General features: G+C 42.7%; 1 protein-coding gene across 2 annotated transcripts in view; it reads right to left on the reverse strand.

Annotated features, from left to right (window-relative positions):
* The window catches only part of vangl2.L (VANGL planar cell polarity protein 2 L homeolog), a 55,366-nt gene that overhangs the window by 17,828 nt on the left and 14,542 nt on the right, over positions 1–22,996 (reverse strand). Inside the window, 1 exon segment of one of the 2 annotated variants that reach the window (NM_001088710.1) lies at positions 1,830–1,988. The exons of the other annotated variant lie outside the window; for it this stretch is intronic. The gene's annotated coding sequence lies outside the window, so the exon portion shown is untranslated. 2 annotated transcript variants of the gene reach the window in all.

Below are 22,996 nucleotides of genomic sequence, written 5' to 3' on the forward strand. Positions count from 1 at the left end.
GAAAGTCAGTATTTGGTGAGCACCAGGCTGTTGCTCCAATAAAGGCAGAAACACGTGGTCAGATTCGGGGAGAATAGTCGCCCGGCGGCAAATCTTCTGTTCTTCGGGTCGACTAATCTCCCTGAACTGCCTTCCTGCTGGTTAAAATTAAAATTGTCGGTGGGATGGTACTTGGAGCGATTTGTTTTCCAAAGTTGCCCAAAGTGGCCGACTTTAGAAAACAAATCGACCCGAGTACCATCTCGCCGGCGATTTTCAAAGTGGGCGACTTCGGAAAACGAATCGCTCTGAGTGCCATCCCACCGGCGATTTTCATACTAGCCAGCGGGAAGGCACTTCGGGGAGAATAGTCGCTGGGCGACTAATCTCCCCAAATCTGACCATGTGTCTCTGCCCTTAAAGGCGTGCTCTCACCCTTACAATAAAGGGGACTTTAATTCCCAATTAGTATTCAGTATAGACGCAAGCTGTAGAAAATCCAGTTCTGCCTGAAGCATTAGGTATAAGATCCCTTATCCGGTAACCCGATATCCAGAAAGCTCCGAATTACGAAATCTCCCATAGAGTCTCCATAGACTCCATTTTATCCAAATAATCCAAATCTTTAAAAATGATTTCCTTTTTCTGTGTAATAATAAAACAGTAACTTGTACTTGATCCCAACTAAGATATAATTAATCCTTATTGGAGGCAAAACCAGCCTATTGTTTATATGAATTTCTAGTAGACGTAAGGCATGAAGACCCAAATTACAGAGAGATCCGTTATCCGGAAAAACCCCAGGTCCCGAGCATTCTGGATAACAGGTCCCATACCTGTACTAAAAAATTAACTGTTTAAAGGCAAACTGTAATTTTTTAAGGGGAACTTCACCTAAGAACTGTTGTTTTATATAATGAAAAAAATATAATTGTCGAACAGTTTTTGGGTGTAGTTGCCCTTTAACTGCACATATATGGCTCTGACATACCCAGCTTCCCTAGGCAGCAAAATACAAATGCATACAAGGTCTGACCTTTTTTTTTACAATTTCACACTTTATAAGCAGTCTGCAAATGGACCCAAACAACTGGCCCTTGAAGCTTCAAGACTGTAGCAGATAGGATTTCAAGTCTGGATACTTGGTAGAAACAACACTTTGCACTGCAGCGCGGTCTGAAAGGGAACTGGAAATACCAGTTTGTTTGTTTCTTCCCAGTTCAAAGTCCACATAAAAAAAAAAAAACCCAGAAGTTTCTCAAGCAATCCAAAGCGAAACGCGTCGGCTGCTAGAGGCCTATAGCTAGGACACTGCAGACTCAGCTGAAAATGGGGGTCAAGCAGCAGAGGGCAGTTCAGGTAAATGTGACCAGCCTTTAGAATTGACAGTCTTATACCCTCTGCCTGAGCAGCAAATTCCACAAGTTCCCCTTTAATGAGTGTCTAATTGATAGAAAGCGCCTGACGGAGAGAAGAAAGGCTGCAGCCCTTGAGTCATACTCCAGTCACTTACACACAAACTAAAATGTATCAGCAACAAAGAATTTCCACCCGGCCCTAAAACTACAGACTCTGAAGGGCACGGCAATGTGACCTTTATCTGTCCGTTCCTTTAACCCCAACACACTGGAGAGCCCTGAACAAAACTATAAATAATTCAAGAACCACTAAAAACAACCAACTGCAAATTGTCTCTCATTGTATCATATTAAAAGTTCATATAAAAGGGGAACTACCTGTTAAATGTTCTATGCACACAAAATGCTATAAACCCTATATAATAAGGGGAACAATATGGCAAGAATATGTATATATGGGTAACATATAAACAGGCAGGTTAGAAAACTCACCGAAATAAGAGACACAGGGAGTTGGGCATATGCCAATGCGATTAGCACATCTTGATGCTGATTGGCTACTTGCGAGATGGGAAGCAGTGCGTGGTCCTGTGGGGTTCAGCATGGAGGTCGCGCAGGAAAGATGCCATTCAGGGCGCACGTATGTCACACCTGCAAAAATGACACCTGGGATTAATTCAAATATACAGAAAAGGAATGTTCTGGAAACACAACAGAAGCAATATGGCAGCTCCAGTTTGTATTTATAGGACGATATTTAGATTGTTTTATTTCTAAATTACACGGTTTAGAAATAATTCACTCTACAATATAAAATTTAATTCCTGAACCAGCAAGTGTATTTAGTTGTAATATTGGTGTGTAGGTGCATCTCAGGTCATTTTGCCTGGTCATGTGCTTTCAGAAAGAACCAGCACTCTGGAACTGCTTTCTGGCAGGCTGTTGTTTCTCCTACTCAATGTAACTGAATGTGTCTCAGTGGGACCTGGATTTTACTATTGAGTGCTGTTCTTATATTTACCATGCAGCTGTTATCTTGTGTTAAGGTGGGCATACACATAAAAAATATTGTTTCTTGGAAAAGATCTTTCCAAGAAAGATCATTCGTTTCTATACACACGTGTAGAGCTGAATCGTCAGATATACAGGAAGAAACAATAGAAATCTGTCGATTTTGCACTAACAATGGGCGATGTTTGAGGGCCTTGAAAGACGCCCGATCAAAATTTTCTGTCCAGCCCGATCGACGAGCCGACTGATATCCAAGTCTTCTGCCGATACCGGTCGGCTCTTTTCCCACCACACATGCACCGAATATCGTACGAAAATTTATTTCGTACAATATTATCTGTGTGTCTATGGCCACCTTTAGGGAGCTGTTATCTGGTTACCTTCCCATTGTTCTGCTGATGGGCTGCTGGGGGGAGGGGGGGGAAGAGGGGGGGTGATATCACTCCAACTTCTAGTACAGCAGTAAAGAGTGACAAGTTTATTAGAGCACAAGTCACATGACTGAGGGCAGCTGGGAAACTGACAACATGTCTAGCCCCATGTCAGATTTAAAAATTAAATTATAAAAAATCAGTTTGCTCTATTGAGAAATGGATTTCAGTGCAGAATTCTGCTGGAGCAGCACTATTAACTAATGTGTTTTTTAAAAAAAAAAAAAAAACATCTTTTCCCATGACAGTATCCCTTAAAGAAGAGCTTCAAATCCAGGAGACTGCACATAAAAGTCCAGAGACTTACACTTAGAGGGCTCCGGATTGCAGAGACCGGGCCCCTGGCTTCAAGTATATTCTCGAGGAGCCAGGGATATGCCGAGCCTTTGGCTCAGTTTGAGGCTAATCGTTATTAATGACTTCCTTGCTCTGGAGATGGAAGCAAAACGCTGGAAACTCTAGACTCACTCCACGCTCATGCACCCAGAAGATTTTTAAACAAATATTAATACTCAGCAGTATTACTCCAGGTGCCACAGTGGTGCCCTTAGCTGCCCACGTAACATTTTATTTAAGTATTTATCTCACGGACTGCGGTGAAGCTTCTTTTTCTGGGAAAACAAGACTTCTTTTCTTGTAAATGGTAAAATGCTAATTTTATTTAAACCGTTTTCTCTTAATTATTTTTTTTTATTTTCCCCTCTGGATTCTCGTGCTGGCTTTATTTGCATGAAATAATTGACGCTTCTGTATATGTTGAGATAAGCCAGGCTACCAACTCTGAAACAGACCTATTACTAGGTAATTACCACTCGCATGTCATTGTATTTCTCAGGGGCCTCTGAAGTATGAAAGGGATTAAGAATTCCTGGTACGGGGCTAAAACAATGGCCCATTATTCTCCAACTGCCTGCGCTGTAAACAGCCGGAGAAAGAACTTCAGGTATGGAACCCGAACGGACAAAAAGTATATTATCTGTGAAATGCCCAAGTCAGAGCCAATGAGGCTGCCACGGGTTACAAAGCACGGCCCTAAAGGAGAGGCTGCGTGGGAAGCCTGGTGAATTTGAGTAACAGGCGGCCATTGTGAGGAGGACGTTCCAGAACCTCCAGATCATTTGTCGACAAGCCTGGAAATATGTTGCTGGGAAAAGATAAGCCTGGTTCAGTTACAAGTAATCACCCTCCAAGCAGGCCACAATATGAGTATCTCTGATACACGCATGTAGTACAAACACAGTTGCAGAACTGAAGTCAATCTCTGTTTTAGAGATCAGAGAATTGTACCTTCTAACCTCCAGAAACTGCATAAGACACCACGCTCTTCACCTCTTATTCTTTTCTACTACTTGAACTGTTTCTTCATCACTCTTGACGTCAAGGCAAAATATGGAAGACTAAGGGTAGTGGCATACAGGTTGTTTCTCCACTGACGTAAAACCAAAGCTGCTGCCTTGCATCCCCTACATAAGTTTTCTCCAGCTTTCTCAGCCTGCTGATCCTGACCAATATTCACATGCTATGGATAACGGATGATAAGGTTTGAGAATTTGGTCTACCAATGCTCCATGTCTACCAGAAAATGGTGCATGGGCAAGAGGAAGAAGTGAAGAGAAGCCTTTTCAATTCCTCTGGTTTCCAATAACTCGTGTGCTTGAACGGAAGAATTAAAAGTGGCCATTCCATGTGTGACCCCTTGTATGTTCTACATCCGTTCATTTGAAGAGAGTAGAAGATCAGCTGCCCTAAGAACATTCTCCTGAATGCATTTCAAGGGCTACACAGAAGAGCACACACAAAGCAGCTAAAAATTTACTATTGCGTCGATACAGTTTCCATTGGCCTGAATTCTGCTATAGGTAGATTCCAGTACAATCTCATCTTAACCTAAGCAAGCTACAGCATCAGTAACCTGAATCAAAATACACAAGGCCTTTCACACTTCAAAGGAGAGCAAACATGAGAGCATAAATAGGTCTACAGTTCCAGTTTGTCATGTGCACTACTGGCTTAGGAACCAACGAACCTGCAGTCAAGCAGCCAGAATAGAATTCCACAGATCAGAGGCTAATCTGACTCAAGCTATACCACCCAACCGTTGACATTCAGTGGCATCCAATTGCAATTCACTGAGTGGAATGACTCCACGACTACAAGCTGGACAATACAACAATCTTCTAGTTTCGGAGAGTCTGGACCCCTTTCTTAGCCAGGAGATACATGAAACCGTTAACATAGTAAACCTACAACCCTTAACTGTCAACACCTCATCGTCACTCTTCCATCAGCACCACGGGAGACCATCAGATCTATAGGGAGGTCCTCCCAGGAAGTGAATGGTCTGCACTGAACCAGATGCAAGCAGTACTGTACCTACTCAGAGAGAAGACCTCCCTGCAGGTCAGATAGTCTCCATAGTGGTGATAGTAGAGAGAAAAAGACTGAGAACGGTCTCCACCAGCCATTTAAACAAAAAACACAAAATAAACTGAAGAGAGGAACAAAGGTCTGCTACTGATTATAAATTATATATGAAACAAACAAACAGAGCAGAGGCTTGGGTGACCCATGGAAACCTTGTCCATTGCGAAAAACAATATGATTATGTTCACTTGTTCCTTACTAAATCAAATTATGATGGGACCGTCATCACATCAGATGATGAATCTGAAAGTGCAGCTATATGTAACTCAACTATAATGCTTCCTGGTGGCAGAGAAGAAGAGCAATCATTCCATTTAATAATGACAAACAAATTCTTTCCCACAGAATTTCTGGAGAATTTCCCTTCTTTATTAAGTTCTAACACGAGATGGCTTGGCTAGACACTCCTTCCAGACTGTGAAGAAAGCCCCAGCCAACCTGCTCTACACAAAATTCATGGACAACTCTCATCACATTGCAGTTGTTTCACGGTCTGTTTTCAATAATCACAGGCTGCTCTAAAGAGCCATCGGAGAACATGGAAGCGACAGCCTTAAGAAATAGTCTGGAAATAAAACATTCAACCATCAGTGTCAAGGAAAGATCTGCTGCTGTCTTGGTTGTCTAGCATCTCACTGTACAACGACGCTTATACAGTAATGATCGACCAAGCCTTAGAGACCAGCAACTGTAGGTGGAAAGAGAGGCTGATAGCCGTCAATACTGCAACACAAAGCTGGCCAAACACAGTGAGATCCGTGCCTGAATTGGCCACATCGAGCTGATCGGATTACTAGGAACTTATTTGGCTACGGCTACATGATGATGCGGTCCTCACCCAATGAGAATTTTAAACCTGCTCAATAGATATCTGGCCGGTTTAAGGCCAGATATCGGATGGGCAAGAAACTCTCAAGTGCCCCATACATGGCCTTAAATCTGCCAATTTGGTCTTGAAGGCCAGAGTGTGCAGCATTTATCAGGCCATATAGGTGCACAATAACACTTTTTTCAGCTGCTGTCCAACCTATTGCCTTTGTTGTTGCTGAACAACGAAGGCTGGCATGCTGGGAGTTATAAACAAAAGCTGAATGGGCTAAAGGTGGCAATACACGGACCGATAAATAATGCCGACAGACCGAGTCGGCAGCTTCTTGGTCTGTGTATGGGCCCTCCCCGATCAATATCTGGCCAAAAGTCAGCCAGATGTCGATTGGACAGAGCTTAAAATCCCTTTGAGGGTGGAGCTGAAGGTTTCTTCTACTGTCCTGCCTCTGGAGGTGGATACTTAACCCCATCGCGTCTGCCCTGACAGGAAGGGCCGGTCTAGATAAATCCGGTCAGATCGCAGAGCGCATCTGTCCATTGATGTGGTCCCGTCATCTGACCACCTGTTTTCCATTCATTATGATCCGATCGTTGAGCACATCGGGGAGATACCCACTCATTTGGATCTCTATGTGTACAGCTCTTTTATATTGGACAGCACTGTTATATCCTACACGGGGGACATCAGCCCACCCAGAAGTGACCAGGACCAAATGTCTTTGATTTTCTACTTTGTCTACTTGTCCCAGCTTGACCACAGACGCATCACCAGATCACAATGATTATAGTTATGATGTCATCATTATAAGAACATTGTGTGGATGCAAACAGCAGGCGGCGTCACGCCTATGTAACATGCAATATGATTTACAGTATATACCGAAACACCAGAATGAATGACATTGCGGTCCACCTTCCTGTAACAGAAGATCTGCTTCTCCAAGCTGCCTGTGTTGTTGTGGGAACGTTCTCTTATCTAAATACAATCATCTGTTAGAAATGACATTTCCCTTATCCCCCACCACCCACTGTCTGGAACACGCAGAAGAAGGAGATTTATAAACAGGGAGCATGTCTACATGTGTCTGTTGTTTACGCCTTGCCTAGCGTGTAAAGAGATTTGGGCTCTGGGTATTTCCGCCACATTTTAGCTGCTGCACAGGCCTGGTCTTTGTCCTGGGAGCTGTCAAAAGATCTGTAGGTCAATACATTATTTAGAATGCTGGGGAATACATTACAGAGGCCTGAAGGAGCAAACAGCAGAAACAGATGGACAGAATCTATTATTTTCTATTAAACACGGCACGGCGCTTGTAAGAATGCAAGAACACAAGTCACCTTGATCGGCGAGTGTCATGTAATATTCAGATAATATGGCTTTAACGTGTGGCCTCAATTCTAAGGGCAAGGCAGCTGTTGTATACCTTTTTATATATAACAATTCTGGCTTTAAAGGCCCGTTAACAACTATCAATTGAAATGGCTCATTTGACTTGCCGTACCGTTCACATCTCTCCTGTATATCAAAATACTTGTGTCAAGGGATATCAAGGCTTTTTTTTAATTGCATAGTGTTTTCAGGCAGCTCCGCCATTGTCCCTAAACAAAGCTCCACTCTAAATGGCAGCCAAGATATCCACCATCAAAGTGTAAATGGATTGAGAGAGAGGCACCCGCCATCTTTATACAACTTCTAGTATGATGTAGAGAGTGATATTTTGAGACAATTTGCAATTGGTTTTTATTATTTGTGGTTTTTGAATTATTTAGCTTTTTATCTAGTTTGCAACTTCAACAATCTGGTTGCTTGGGTCCAAGTTACCCTGGCAACCATGCATTAATTTAAAGGGATACTGTCATGGGAAAACATGTTTTTTTATCAAAACACATCAGTTAATAGTGGTGCTCCAGCAGAATTCTGCACGGAAATCCATTTTTCAAAAGAAAAAAAAATTGTCAGTTTCTCAGCTGCCCCCAGTCATGTGACTTGTGCTCTGATAAACTTCAGTAACTCTTTACTGCTGTACTGGAAGTTGAAGTGATATCACCCCCTCCCTCCCCCCCCCCCAGCAGCCTAACAACAGAACAATGGGAAGGTAACCAGATAACAGCTCCCTAACACAAGTTAACAGCTGCCTGGTAGATCTAAGAACAGCACTCAATAGTAAAAGCCAAGTCCCACTGAGACACATTCAGTTACATTAAGTAGGAGAAATAACAGCCTGCCAGAAAGTAAAGTAATTCCATCCTAAAGTGCAGGCACAAGTCACATGACTGGGGCAGCTGGGAAACTGACAAAATGTCTAGCCCCATGTCAGATTTCAAAATTGAATAAAAAAAAATCTGTTTGCTCTTTTGAGAAATGGCTTTCAGTGCAGAATTCTGCTGGAGTAGCACTATTAACTGATGTGTTTTGGAAAAAACATGTTTTTCCATGACAGTATCCCATTAAGCAAGAGACTGGTATATAAATAGAAGAGGCCTAAACAGAAAAACAGAAAAAAAATGGCGATCACAACAATGTGTAGTTTTAGAGAGCTTCTGCATTTTAGATGGGGTCGGTGCCCCCCATTTGAAAGCCGGAAAGTGTCAGAAGAAGGTGGCAAATAATAAAAAAAAGCCACATAAAAATAAAGACCAATTGAGGAGTTGCTTAGAATTGATTATTCTGTGACATACTAAAACTTAACTTAAAAGGTGAACCACCCCTTTAAAGGGAAACTTGACTTGTCTTGACGGTAACTGCCTGATGGCACAATTGTATCCTATTTACTAATATTTTTAGATTTCTACATGCAAATTGTGTGAATATCAGCAGCAGACCCAAATGTCTAACCCTGTCTGTTCTTCAGGGCTGCAGGCAACAGATAAAAGATGCACGTAGCCCTAATATTTTTACAAAAAGCAAATAAGGACAAGTACTTTTGCCTTTGAAATCTACCTTGAAACACAAGGAGAATGATCGGTGCCTGAGATAAAAGATGCAGTAGGGCCTCTCCCCCCCCTACTCTGGAAGAGATGGAAGGAGCCGTCAGGCAGATGAGACTATTTGGTGGAGTCGCAGAGAGAAGATGAAAGAGGTACAGGGGGTGATTTAAGGAAAGGCAGCACCGCTCTCAGCCATTAGAGAACTGTAGAGATACAGCAACCAATAGCGAGAGAGAGAGGGAGGGAGGGGAGTCAGATTTTATGATGGGAATTTACAGACCTGCTGCTTTGTGTGCATAATAGAAGTAAATGGCAACCCAACCCAATAGCCTTTGTTTCCTTTATTATAGATATTTATAGTAACATAGTCATTCACGTTACTTTTAGTTGAAAGAGTGATTTTAGGTTAATATTTACTTTCAGGATGATGTAGACCGTGATATTCTAAGCCAGTTTGCCATTGGTCTTTTTTTGTTGATTTCAGGTGTTTTTTGAAAAAACAGATCAGCAATCCCAGCAGTCTGGAATTTAGATGGAACTGAACCGTCGTCCATGCGATGAAACACTACAGGGCAGATTTACCAAGCTCGAGTGAATTCTTCGAATCCAAAAATATTCGAATTTCGAAGTAATTTTTAGGGTGCTTCGACCATCGAATTGGTCAGATTCGATTGAACGATTCGAAGTAAAAATCATTCGACCATTCGATAATCGAAGTACTGTCTCTTTAAAAAATCCTTCGACTCATTCTTCGCCAAATAAAAGCTACCAAATTGTATGTTAGCCTATGGGGACATTGTAGATAGATTTTGGTCACTTTTTATGATCGAATAAAAATCATTCGATCGATTGCTTAAAATCGTTCGAATCATTCGAATTCTAGGGTTTTTTAACCCTCGAAATTCGACCCTTGATAAATCTGCCCCCAAGAGGGTGAATATTGAATTCATGCAAGTTTTTAAAAAAAAAAAAAAAACTACCCTAAATTCCCATAAATTCAAAATGTATTAAAAAAAAAAAAAAATTTTTTTTTTTTAAAACTTGGATGAATGTAATCGACCCATAAACTAAAATCAAATTTGATTCAAATGTTAAATACTCGATTCAAGTTTTTTCTTTGAAAAAGAACTTGAATGTAAGGAAGGCTGCAAACAACTCAAAATTGATCCCTGGACGTCTCCCATGGACTAGCACGAATTCGGTAGGATTTGGGTGGCGAATGGTCGAATTTGAGTTCTTAAGGACCAGAGAAGGATAAATCTCAAAAATCGAATTTGAATTCTTTTAAAAATTTGAATCGAATTTGAATAACTGGAAGGTTGGAAAGTTTAAAGAATTTGAATGATTCCCTAGTCGTATTTGACAGTTTTGACCATAAAAAACAAAACAAAAAAAAAAACTTAGATTCTAATTTCAAATTTGAATTTTCAATTTGACCCTTAATAAACCTGCCCCTAACGTTTATTTAACAGTTGCTTTTCCCTTTAGAATGGAATAAGTGCACATTCAAATGAAATTATGATTAAAGCAACACAACATGGGTCAGGCCCGAACAACTGAGCCTCTGGAGGGTCAGGGGTGGGTGATGGTCTGACAACCCTGCCCCTTTGTAGGGGTTAATGAAAGCAGTATCCGCCAGGCTGACATTACATTCTCTGCACTGCTGGTTCCGACTACTGAAACAACAACCTAGCAGAAACCAGCCCTGGAAGAGTATGGTCTTCTTCTACATTGTTTCAGACCCAGAATAACTTTGAAACCACAGAAATATTTTAATACATGAATATTGGAAATTCCACTTAGCAAAAACACATTTTGGTGTAGTTCCCCTTTAATTTGCGACTGCATTTTATACAAAACAATGCCCCGAGTGTCTCCTGAAACAATACGGAGCCAAAACCACAAATACAGTATTAAAAAAAGGTAATTAGTTCCAGATCCAGGTAAAACAGTGCCAAGACGAGATCTGGTGGGCCAATGAGACTACTGGAACTCTGCTACGAGACGTTCAATTAAACACAGAAATATATTGTAGCAATTGGTGCTTGGCACTCGCACGGCGGGTAACATCCATTTAGCATTGTTCTTCCAGCCCGTTCCTTCCAACACCGAGGGGGTATGAACCTTTCACCCTTATAGAAACCTCGCTGGCAGGATCTGCACATGATTGGGAAGAACAGTGTTTTATAGGTCTCCTGGCACACGAGGGCATGGAGAAATAAAGCACATGACTGTTCTTAATTGCAAAGCATAACCATTGGGTTTAGTTGGGGAGGTAAAGGTGCCAGGACCTATTTCACAGGAGCACCCGCAGCCGGTCTTGTGCCACTGAAGTTCTAATAAACCCTTGAGTCAGAAGACTTAAGGTGGCCAGACATTGTAGATCAATATGTTCATGGGCGTTACATACAAGGAACACTATGGGCACCTCTCATATTGTTTCCATAGGTTAGGACCACAGCCTGGGCAATAAGAACTGTAAAACGCCAACACATCATGCTTTGGGTCATTGCTTGAAATCCGAGACCTGGGTGGGTGTTCTGTGCACGTGCATTGAGCCTTGAGGTACATGGGACTGGGGGACAATTTAGGAGCTTGGGTGATGCAGCTGCAGTTCGTTGTCTATGCAGGTTCCCATGTTTCTAAGGGTGGTGGCCCAGCTACAAACCTTCTCTACATTGGGCGACTAATCTCCCCAAATGCCTTCCCACCTGCAAGAATATGAATCTCTGGCGGGATGGCTTCAAATACCAATAGGAAACACATTTCCGAAGTTTCCTGAGGTGACTTTGGAAATACGAAGCGATTCGTTTGACATCCCACAGGCAATTCGTATTCTTGCCGACGGGAAGGCATTTCGAGGAGATTAGTCGCTGGGCTACAAATTTCCCGGTCTGCCACCACCCTTAGAAAGATTTGTAACAAAGGGTTATTAGAAAGCTTAGAGTCTTCTATCTTTGTAAAAAATCAGGTCTAGTCGAATCAATAATATCATCTCGAGGCTTGCTGAGGAAGATATTCCACCTTCACCCCTCTTCTTGGGCATACATTTTCGGAGCCAGGCTAGTACATGGACAAGACAGAACCGGGGGAAGGTCTGGGCTCTTCTCTCTAAGCTCCTAAGCAATGAGCATGACAAAGGTAACAAAGAACCAAGGACGGAGTGATTCCACTCTGACGCCCCACTGAGCCCACCAGCTGCCGTTAGCATAGCAGAACCATCCCTAGCAATCCATCACTTGCCCATTTCTCTCCAGACATCCGCCAGCATTCTGAGCCAACCTTGGTTCTCCCCACCAATTGGGCTCTCTCCAAGGGATTGCGTTCCCACATTGCAGTAGCTCTGATGAACATTAGCCAGGATGAAAGATGAGACTCAGATGAAAGGTCTTCCCTCCCCCCATAGACAAGAAATTGTGCTTCTCCAGGATACAAAAATACAAGCCTTATCAAGAAACACAACTGCCTCTCTACTCTGCACACACACACACACAAAGATCTTGATTAGAAATGTTCACTCTTGGCCAGCTGGCTTTCCATGTCTTCAAATGCCATCATCCACGATAAGTTCAATGACCCACCTTCCCTGCAATGAAAAGTAAATCTAAAGCTGCCCATACAAAGACTAAAAAAAACTGATCTTCTCCATTCCTAGTTAGCAGCTTCTCAATCATCCTAGATAGGGCCTACCCAGGCCAAAAATCCTCCAGAGGTCTATAAGACAGGTGTGTTGATGTGGTCTGTCTGATGGGTCTTCACAGGGCCACTTTATGATCCAGTACTTGTCTGATGGGTCTCCACAGGCCCATTTTATGATCCAGTACTTGTCTGATGGGTCTCCACAGGCCCACTTTATGATCCAGTCCAGATCAGTTCATTTGGAGACTTCATTGTGTATGGTCAGCTTAAAGGTCAAATACATCCCGACCAGAGTTAACCATGGTGGGGTTCATCAGATGAGCCCAATTTGGACCAGTGTTTTGCTTTATAATTATTCAAGGGAGTCTCCAGTTAGATGGACAATTTGTGTGACCTAAAGAAAACAATATGGCAGCTCCCACTCACAAGTATAAATACAAACATGCAGAGAAGAAAAGGTCTGTGCATGCAAGAACATACACCCTCTGATAAGACAAAATAAATACAAACACATCAACTGTTATGACAGCAGCAACTTCAGTGAATTCAATACAGAACCCACCTAGTAAATTACTCCAGCAAAGGCAATTGTGACTTGCTCCTACCTGCAAATACCGAATTTAAAAAAAAAAAAAAAAAAAATCTCTGCACACAAGCCATTCCTGTCTACATATTCGGCAGCAAGCATAACCCACCCCACCCAAAGAGCACAGACAATAGTAAGAGGTTTATTTACAGAGTAAGCAATGTTAGGTGCCGGGAGAGTTTCCTGGTTAAAGGTTACAACAGCCTGCACCATAGCCAGATACACAAATAAATAGTGCAGACAGAGGCTCTAAATCTCAGGCCATTTCTCATGTATTAGAAGAGATTACGTATCCCCTGCTGTAAATGATAAGGATATTAGAAGTCACTGAGGGGTTGTTCTGTAACCATATAAAGGCACAAGGCTGCAGGCTGAGTTATACAGGGAACTCTGAGTATCACTCATGTATTATAAGGGATAATGTACCCCCTACTGTAAATGATAAGGATATTAGAAGTCACTGAGGGGTTGTTCTGTGACCATATAAAGGCACAAGGCTGCAGGCTGAGTTATACAGGGAACTCTGAGTATCACTCATGTATTATAAGGGATAATGTGCCCCCTACTGTAAATGATAAGGATATTAGAAGTCACTGAGGGGTTGTTCTGTGACCATATAAAGGCACAAGGCTGCAGGCTGAGTTATACAGGGAACTCTGAGTATCACTCATGTATTATAAGGGATAATGTACCCCCTACTGTAAATGATAAGGATATTAGAAGTCACTGAGGGGTTGTTCTGTGACCATATAAAGGCACAAGGCTGCAGGCTGAGTTATACAGGGAACTCTGAGTATCACTCATGTATTATAAGGGATAATGTACCCCCTACTGTAAATGATAAGGATATTAGAAGTCACTGAGGGGTTGTTCTGTGACCATATAAAGGCACAAGGCTGCAGGCTGAGTTATACAGGGAACTCTGAGTATCACTCATGTATTATAAGGGATAATGTACCCCCTACTGTAAATGATAAGGATATTAGAAGTCACTGAGGGGTTCTGTGACCATATAAAGACACAAGGCTGCAGGCTGAGTTATACAGGGAACTCTGAGTATCACTCATGTATTATAAGGGATAATGTACCCCCTACTGTAAATGATTAGGATATTAGAAGTCACTGAGGGGTTGTTCTGTGACCATATAAAGGCACAATAGTGGGTACTTTTTTCACTCTATAAACTATTTGTATAATGTGCAGTTCAGTTCCAGAGCCCCATTATTATTACATATGGAGTTCTGCGCCTGTGGGTGGAATGAAGGCAGAGGATTAGGGTTCCTTTGAAGTTAAACATATTCTAATGAGGAAATCCTATTACTAAATGAATGGAGCTTCCCAGCCAGATGGCCTGAGTGGGATATTATTTCAGGCTTCCCTCGTTATGGCTCTCTGCAGGAATAGGAGGCCGGCTGCTTGTGTTGTTGGCTAAATGAGATACAAATTGGCTTTTTTCAGAAGGGAGAATGTTCATTACCAAAATGCTCATTTAGCGCCTGACTATACCCAGAGTATGGATACCACACATAGAGAGAAAACAGCTATGTCTTACAAATAAATTAACCTCGTAGGCCTACGGAGCACAGGGGATGCCGGGGCGCTTGAGGATTTAGCGACGCCAAAACACCCTAAATTGTCAGCTCATGGGGTTAACATGCAGATTAACTTTTAAATGCCTTTAAAAATTCAGGATACACAAAGTTGCCTGTGCCGTTTATTCAGCAGGCTGAAACAAAGGCTTCATTTACTAAACAAGTACAAAGTGAAATAAAAAAAGGAGCAACTGCAAGGCTGCCAGGCCAATGACTGAGACACGTCGGCACACATGTAGGAATAAGCACTTTTGGGAAAGGCATCTTTGCACCTAGCAATAGCAAAGGAGTCCTTAAAGGGATTCGGTCATGATTTTTATGATTTCGTTTTTATTTCTAAATGACACTGATTACACTGCAAATAATTCACTCTACAATATAATATTTAATTCCTTTAATTGGTGTGTAGGTGCATCTCAGGTCATTTTGCCTGGTCATGTGATTTCAGAAAGAGCCTTTAGGATGGAACTGCTTTCTGGCAGGCTGTTGTTTCTCTTACTCAATGTAACTGAATGTGTCTCAGTGGGACATGGATTTTACTATTGAGTGCTGTTCTTAGATCTACCAGGCAGCTGTTATCTTGTGTTAGGGAGCTGCTATCTGGTTACCTTCCTATTGTTCTGTTGTTAGGCTGCTGGGGGGGGGGGGGTGCCATCACTCCAACTTGCAGTACAGCAGTAAAGTGATTGAAGTTTATCAGAGCACAAGCCACATGACTGAGGGCACGGTTGCCATTCACTTGCAGATTCCCTCTGCACATTGTTCCTGAACAGAGTTTTATCTGTAATGAAGAACATGTGTCACCGTGCCCCTTGCAGGTTCCACTCCCAAATGTGCCCCAGCTGGGAACTCCCATGTATGCACTGAAATGACAATATCATGTAGTGTTGCCCAGCACTGGTAATACAGATCTATTTGCTTCAGAAACACTACTATAGTTTATATAAACAAGCTGCTGTGTAGCCATGGGGACAGCCATTCAAGCACAGGATACACAGTAGATAGATAAGTACTACTATAGTTTATATAAACAAGCTGCTGTGTAGCCATGGACCCATTGCTACACAGCAGCTTGTTTATATGAACTATAGTAGTACTTATCTGTTATCTACTGTGTATCCTGTGCTTGAATGGCTGCCCCCATGGCTACACAGTAGCTTGTTTATATAAACTATAGTAGTACTTATCTGTTATCTACTGTGTATCCTGTGCTTGAATGACTGCCCCATGGCTACACAGCAGCTTGTTTATATAAACTATAGTAGCACTTATCTGTTATCTACTGTGTAACCTGTGCTTGAATGGTTGTCCCCATGTCTACACAGCACCTTGTTTATATGAACTATAGTAGTGTTTCTGAAGCAAACAGATCAGTTTTACCAGGGCAGTGCAACACTGCATTATATTTGTATTACTTTAAAACACTCATTTTTTTGGTGTTACTGTTCCTTTAAAGGAGTGGTTTACCTTTAAGTTAACTTTTAGTATGTTATAGAATGGTTAATTCTAAGCAACTTTTAAGTTGGTCTTCATTATTTATTTTAGGGATGCACCGAATCCACTATTTTGGATTTGGCCGAACCCCCTGAATCCTTTGCTAAAGATTCGGTCGAATACCGAACCAAATTGGAACCCTAATTTGCATATGCAAATTAGGGGTGGGAAGGGGGAAAAATTTACTTCCTTGTTTTCTGACAAAAAGTCATGCAATTTCCCTCCCGTCCCTAATTTGCATATGCAAATTAGGATTCGGCTTCGGTTCTGTTGGGCATATAGGATTCGGCCGTATCCAAATCCTGCTGAAAAAGGCCGAATCCTGGCTGAATCCCTAATTTATTTATATAATTTTAAATTATCTGACCTTATTCTTTTGACTCTTACTAGCTTTTAATAGGGGTCAGTGACCCCATCTAAAAAAACAAATGCTCTGTAAAGCTAAACATTTATTGTTGTAGCTACTTTTTATTGCTCATCTTTCTATTCAGACTTTTCCTATTCATATTCCAGTCTTTTATTCAAATCAAGGCATGGTTGTTAGGGTAATTTGGGCCCTAGTAACCAGAAGGTTGAAATTACAAACTGGAGAGCTGCTGAATAAAAAGCTAAATAAGTCAAAAACGACCAATAATAAAAAATGAAAACCAATTGCAAATTGTCTCAGAATATCCCTCTCTACATCATACGAACAGTTAATTTAAAGGTGAACAACCCCTTTAAGCAATAAAAACATTGGGATCTGCTCATGAATTATCTGCAATGCTAATGTGGGTCCTACGGCCGTAACTGAAAAGGTGACCCCCCCCACCCTCCATGGCTATTGGAGGGTGGGGGGGGTCATATCAATGTATTAAGAGATTTGAAAGTGAATACTGCATTACTAAAAAACAAATACATTCAAAATGATTTTTAGTGTTACTGGCCCTTTAAGACAAAGAAGCTACAGCAGTGAACACCCCCTTCTCTGTCTGCTACAGTGACCTCCATGTTAACAGCATGAGGCTCAAGTTCAAGAGCAGACAGAAAGCCCCAAGAGGATTCAATGAGCCCAGTGCACTATGGGAATGCATTTGAAGCCATCTCCGAGGACTCTGAAGATGAACTGGATATTAAGAGGGGAATCAATATACAGGAACCAAAAGTCAATGACTATATTGGATTTGATGAATGATGCGCCGAATAAGCAATTATAATGAAGTACACAGAGGACTATGAGATATTCTACAGTCTACCCAGAATTCTCTCGCACTTCAAAATGTTACCATCGTTATTAAAGAGCTACAAGGGAGAACATTATGTGAAAAGTCACATGGACGGCTTGGGCTGTGGCCCTCCGGGTGGACTTATTCGGAGTCACTCAGTCTATATGTGGGCTCTTGTACCCAGGATGTTAAGATACCCACAAAATATATATTGGCGTCATCAAATGCCCCATTCATGGCGAGCTCTATGGTCCATTTGATGATCTACTAAAGATGACCACGCATGAAAGATTTTGGCTCAAACTAACCTCTATATAGACTAAACCAACGACCTCCTAAACCAGTGATCCCCAACCAGTAGCTTGTGAGCAACATGTTACTCTCCAACCCCTTGGATTTTGCTCCCAGTGGCCTCAAACCAGGTGATTATTTTTGAATTCCAGGCTTGGAGGCAAGTTTTGGCTGCATAAAAACCAGATGTACTGCCAAACAGAGCCTCAATGTAGGTTGACAATCCACATAGGGGCTACTAAATGGCCAATCACAGCAAGAACATTTTTCATGCTTGTGTTGCTCCCTAACTCCTTTTACTTCTAAATGTTGTTCACAGGTTCAAAAAGTTTGAGATCCCTGTCCTAAATCTTATCTTGTTGGAGCTTGTTCAGGTATCAATGACAAAGGTTGAACTGTCAAAAGAAGTCTACATGGACCTCATCTATGATTTAGTGATTAGACCAAGGTCTAAGTGATCAGATCACCGTTGGGAGACCCACCGTTTGGAACCCATCTTTACATGCATGATGAGCTTGTATCTCTCCTATGCGATCTAAAAACGTTCCAATGATCTCAAACATTTCCAACTGCACCCTCCTTATAGCCAGGACTGTAGCACAATTAAGATGGCTTCTTTATCTTTAGCCAATCACCTTGCACTTAGGCTTTCCCAACTCATCAACCAAGAAAAAAATGCATTTCACACCACAATATGGTGTTTCCACACAGTCTGCCAGAAAGTGATTCTAATTTATTCACCTCCCAGCGAGACACGTCTACTAACTTGATAATTAAATTAAGCACAAAAAACAAAGAAAAATTGCGAAAGGCCCCCAGAGACGCGTTGTTCTCTGGATACACAAAGTTTTCTTCTTCTTTCCCACAGTCTCTTTCTTTCTAGACAAACATAATAGTTAGATGATCGGCTCCTTGACACTCGCTCTTGGCCTGCTAGGCAGGATTATCTAGAAACCAAATCTGTCACTATCGTTACAATCCTTGGGATTTATGTCCTGCAGAGTACCATGACATATTATGAAAAGGGAGACAATTTTGAAAAATAATACCAAATTAGGCTGCACTGATAGGAAGGGGGGGGGGGGAAGGATAGGAAAGCAGCATAGTAGGCAGAGATGGTGCCTATAGTAACAGTGGATAATAGTCTCTGGGAAGGGAGTGTGACTGTGGGATAGCAGGTATAGTAGGGAGAGATGGTGCCTATAGTAACAGTGGATAATAGTCTCTGGGAAGGGAGTATGACTGTGGGATAGCAGGTATAGTAGGGAGTGATGGTGTCTATAGTAACAGTGGATAATAGTCTCTGGGAAGGGAGTGTGACTGTGGGATAGCAGGTATAGTAGGGAGAGATGGTGTCTATAGTAACAGTGGATAATAGTCTCTGGGAAGGGAGTGTGACTGTGGGATAGCAGGTATAGTAGGGAGAGATGGTGCCTATAGTAACAGTGGATAATAGTCTCTGGGAAGGGAGTGTGACTGTGGGATAGCAGGTATAGTAGGGAGAGATGGTGTCTATAGTAACAGTGCATAATAGTCTCTGGGAAGGGAGTGTGACTGTGGGATAGGAGAGATGGTGCCTATAGTAACAGTGGATAATAGTATCTGGGAAGGGAGTGTGACTGTGGGATAGCAGTTATAGTAGGGAGTGATGGTGCCTATAGTAACAGTGGATAATAGTCTCTGGGAAGGGAGTGTGACTGTGGGATAGCAGGTATAGTAGGGAGAGATGGTGCCTATAGTAACAGTGGATAATAGTCTCTGGGAAGGGAGTGTGACTGTGGGATAGCAGGTATAGTAGGGAGAGATGGTGTCTATAGTAACAGTGCATAATAGTCTCTGGGAAGGGAGTGTGACTGTGGGATAGCAGGTATAGTAGGGAGAGATGGTGTCTATAGTAACAGTGGATAGTCTCTGGGAAGGGAGTGTGACTGTGGGATAGCAGGTATAGTAGGGAGAGATAGTGTCTATAGTAACAGTGGGATAATAGTCTCTGGGAAGGGAGTGTGACTGTGGGATAGCAGGTATAGTAGGGAGAGATGGTGCCTATAGTAACAGTGGATAGTCTCTGGGAAGGGAGTGTGACTGTGGGATAGCAGGTATAGTAGGGAGAGATGGTGTCTATAGTAACAGTGGATAATAGTCTCAGGGAAGGGAGTGTGACTGTGGGATAGCAGGTATAGTAGGGAGAGATGGTGCCTATAGTAACAGTGGATAATAGTCTCTGGGAAGGGAGTGTGACTGTGGGATAGCAGGTATAGTAGGGAGAGATGGTGTCTATAGTAACAGTGGGATAATAGTCTCTGGGAAGGGAGTGTGACTGTGGGATAGCAGGTATAGTAGGGAGAGATGGTGCCTATAGTAACAGTGGATAATAGTCTCTGGGAAGGGAGTGTGACTGAGGGATAGCAGGTATAGTAGGGAGAGATGGTGCCTATAGTAACAGTGGATAATTGTCTCTGGGAAGGGAGTGTGGCTGTGGGATAGCAGGTATAGTAGGGAGAGATGGTGCCTATAGTAACAGAGGGATAGTAGTCTCTGGGAAGGGACTGTGAGATAGCAGGTATAGTAGGGAGAGATGGTGCCTATAGTAACAGTGGATAATAGTCTCTGGGAAGGGAGTGTGACTGTGGGATAGCAGGTATAGTAGGGAGAGATGGTGTCTATAGTAACAGTGGGATAATAGTCTCTGGGAAGGGAGTGTGACTGTGGGATAGCAGGTATAGTAGGGAGAGATGGTGCCTATAGTAACAGTGGATAATAGTCTCTGGGAAGGGAGTGTGACTGAGGGATAACAGGTATAGTAGGGAGAGATGGTGCCTATAGTAACAGTGGATAATTGTCTCTGGGAAGGGAGTGTGGCTGTGGGATAGCAGGTATAGTAGGGAGAGATGGTGCCTATAGTAACAGAGGGATAGTAGTCTCTGGGAAGGGACTGTGAGATAGCAGGTATAGTAGGGAGAGATGGTGCCTATAGTAACAGTGGATAATAGTCTCTGGGAAGGGAGTGTGACTGTGGGATAGCAGGTATAGTAGGGAGAGATGGTGCCTATAGTAACAGTGGATAATAGTCTCTGGGAAGGGAGTGTGACTGAGGGATAGCAGGTATAGTAGGGAGAGATGGTGCCTATAGTAACAGTGGATAATTGTCTCTGGGAAGGGAGTGTGGCTGTGGGATAGCAGGTATAGTAGGGAGAGATGGTGCCTATAGTAACAGAGGGATAGTAGTCTCTGGGAAGGGACTGTGAGATAGCAGGTATAGTAGGGAGAGATGGTGCCTATAGTAACAGTGGATAATAGTCTCTGGGAAGGGAGTGTGACTGTGGGATAGCAGTATAGTAGGGAGAGATGGTGTCTATAGTAACAGTGGGATAATAGTCTCTGGGAAGGGAGTGTGACTGTGGGATAGCAGGTATAGTAGGGAGAGATGGTGCCTATAGTAACAGTGGATAATAGTCTCTGGGAAGGGAGTGTGACTGAGGGATAGCAGGTATAGTAGGGAGAGATGGTGCCTATAGTAACAGTGGATAATTGTCTCTGGGAAGGGAGTGTGGCTGTGGGATAGCAGGTATAGTAGGGAGAGATGGTGCCTATAGTAACAGAGGGATAGTAGTCTCTGGGAAGGGACTGTGAGATAGCAGGTATAGTAGGGAGAGATGGTGCCTATAGTAACAGTGGATAATAGTCTCTGGGAAGGGAGTGTGACTGTGGGATAGCAGGTATAGTAGGGAGAGATGGTGTCTATAGTAACAGTGGGATAATAGTCTCTGGGAAGGGAGTGTGACTGTGGGATAGCAGGTATAGTAGGGAGAGATGGTGCCTATAGTAACAGTGGATAATAGTCTCTGGGAAGGGAGTGTGACTGAGGGATAACAGGTATAGTAGGGAGAGATGGTGCCTATAGTAACAGTGGATAATTGTCTCTGGGAAGGGAGTGTGGCTGTGGGATAGCAGGTATAGTAGGGAGAGATGGTGCCTATAGTAACAGAGGGATAGTAGTCTCTGGGAAGGGACTGTGAGATAGCAGGTATAGTAGGGAGAGATGGTGCCTATAGTAACAGTGGATAATAGTCTCTGGGAAGGGAGTGTGACTGTGGGATAGCAGGTATAGTAGGGAGAGATGGTGCCTATAGTAACAGTGGATAATAGTCTCTGGGAAGGGAGTGTGACTGAGGGATAGCAGGTATAGTAGGGAGAGATGGTGCCTATAGTAACAGTGGATAATTGTCTCTGGGAAGGGAGTGTGGCTGTGGGATAGCAGGTATAGTAGGGAGAGATGGTGCCTATAGTAACAGAGGGATAGTAGTCTCTGGGAAGGGACTGTGAGATAGCAGGTATAGTAGGGAGAGATGGTGCCTATAGTAACAGTGGATAATAGTCTCTGGGAAGGGAGTGTGACTGTGGGATAGCAGGTATAGTAGGGAGAGATGGTGTCTATAGTAACAGTGGGATAATAGTCTCTGGGAAGGGAGTGTGACTGTGGGATAGCAGGTATAGTAGGGAGAGATGGTGCCTATAGTAACAGTGGATAATAGTCTCTGGGAAGGGAGTGTGACTGAGGGATAACAGGTATAGTAGGGAGAGATGGTGCCTATAGTAACAGTGGATAATTGTCTCTGGGAAGGGAGTGTGGCTGTGGGATAGCAGGTATAGTAGGGAGAGATGGTGCCTATAGTAACAGAGGGATAGTAGTCTCTGGGAAGGGACTGTGAGATAGCAGGTATAGTAGGGAGAGATGGTGCCTATAGTAACAGTGGATAATAGTCTCTGGGAAGGGAGTGTGACTGTGGGATAGCAGGTATAGTAGGGAGAGATGGAGCCTATAGTAACAGTGGATAATAGTCTCTGGGAAGGGAGTGTGACTGTGGGATAGCAGGTATAGTAGGGAGAGATGGTGCCTATAGTAACAGTGGATAATAGTCTCTGGGAAGGGAGTGTGACTGTAGGATAGCAGGTATAGTAGGGAGAGATGGCGCCTAGAGTAAATAACAAGGTCAAGTTATCAGTACACAGCAAAATCTGACATGTTAGAGCACATACAGGGATCTATGAGCTTCTGTTGACATATGATGACACTCCCAAGAGTTTATTTCCAAACCTTGATATCACCTGACTGGATCCATCACATACCCAGAGGCTGAAGGCCACAATATTTAAATGGCAGACTTCTTGGAAAGAATTGGGAGTGTACACAAACTACCTGTTAGTTTTATGATCACACAATGGATTCAGC

This window comes from Xenopus laevis, chromosome 8L, assembly GCF_017654675.1.
Source record: "Xenopus laevis strain J_2021 chromosome 8L, Xenopus_laevis_v10.1, whole genome shotgun sequence".
NCBI lineage: Eukaryota > Metazoa > Chordata > Amphibia > Anura > Pipidae > Xenopus > Xenopus laevis.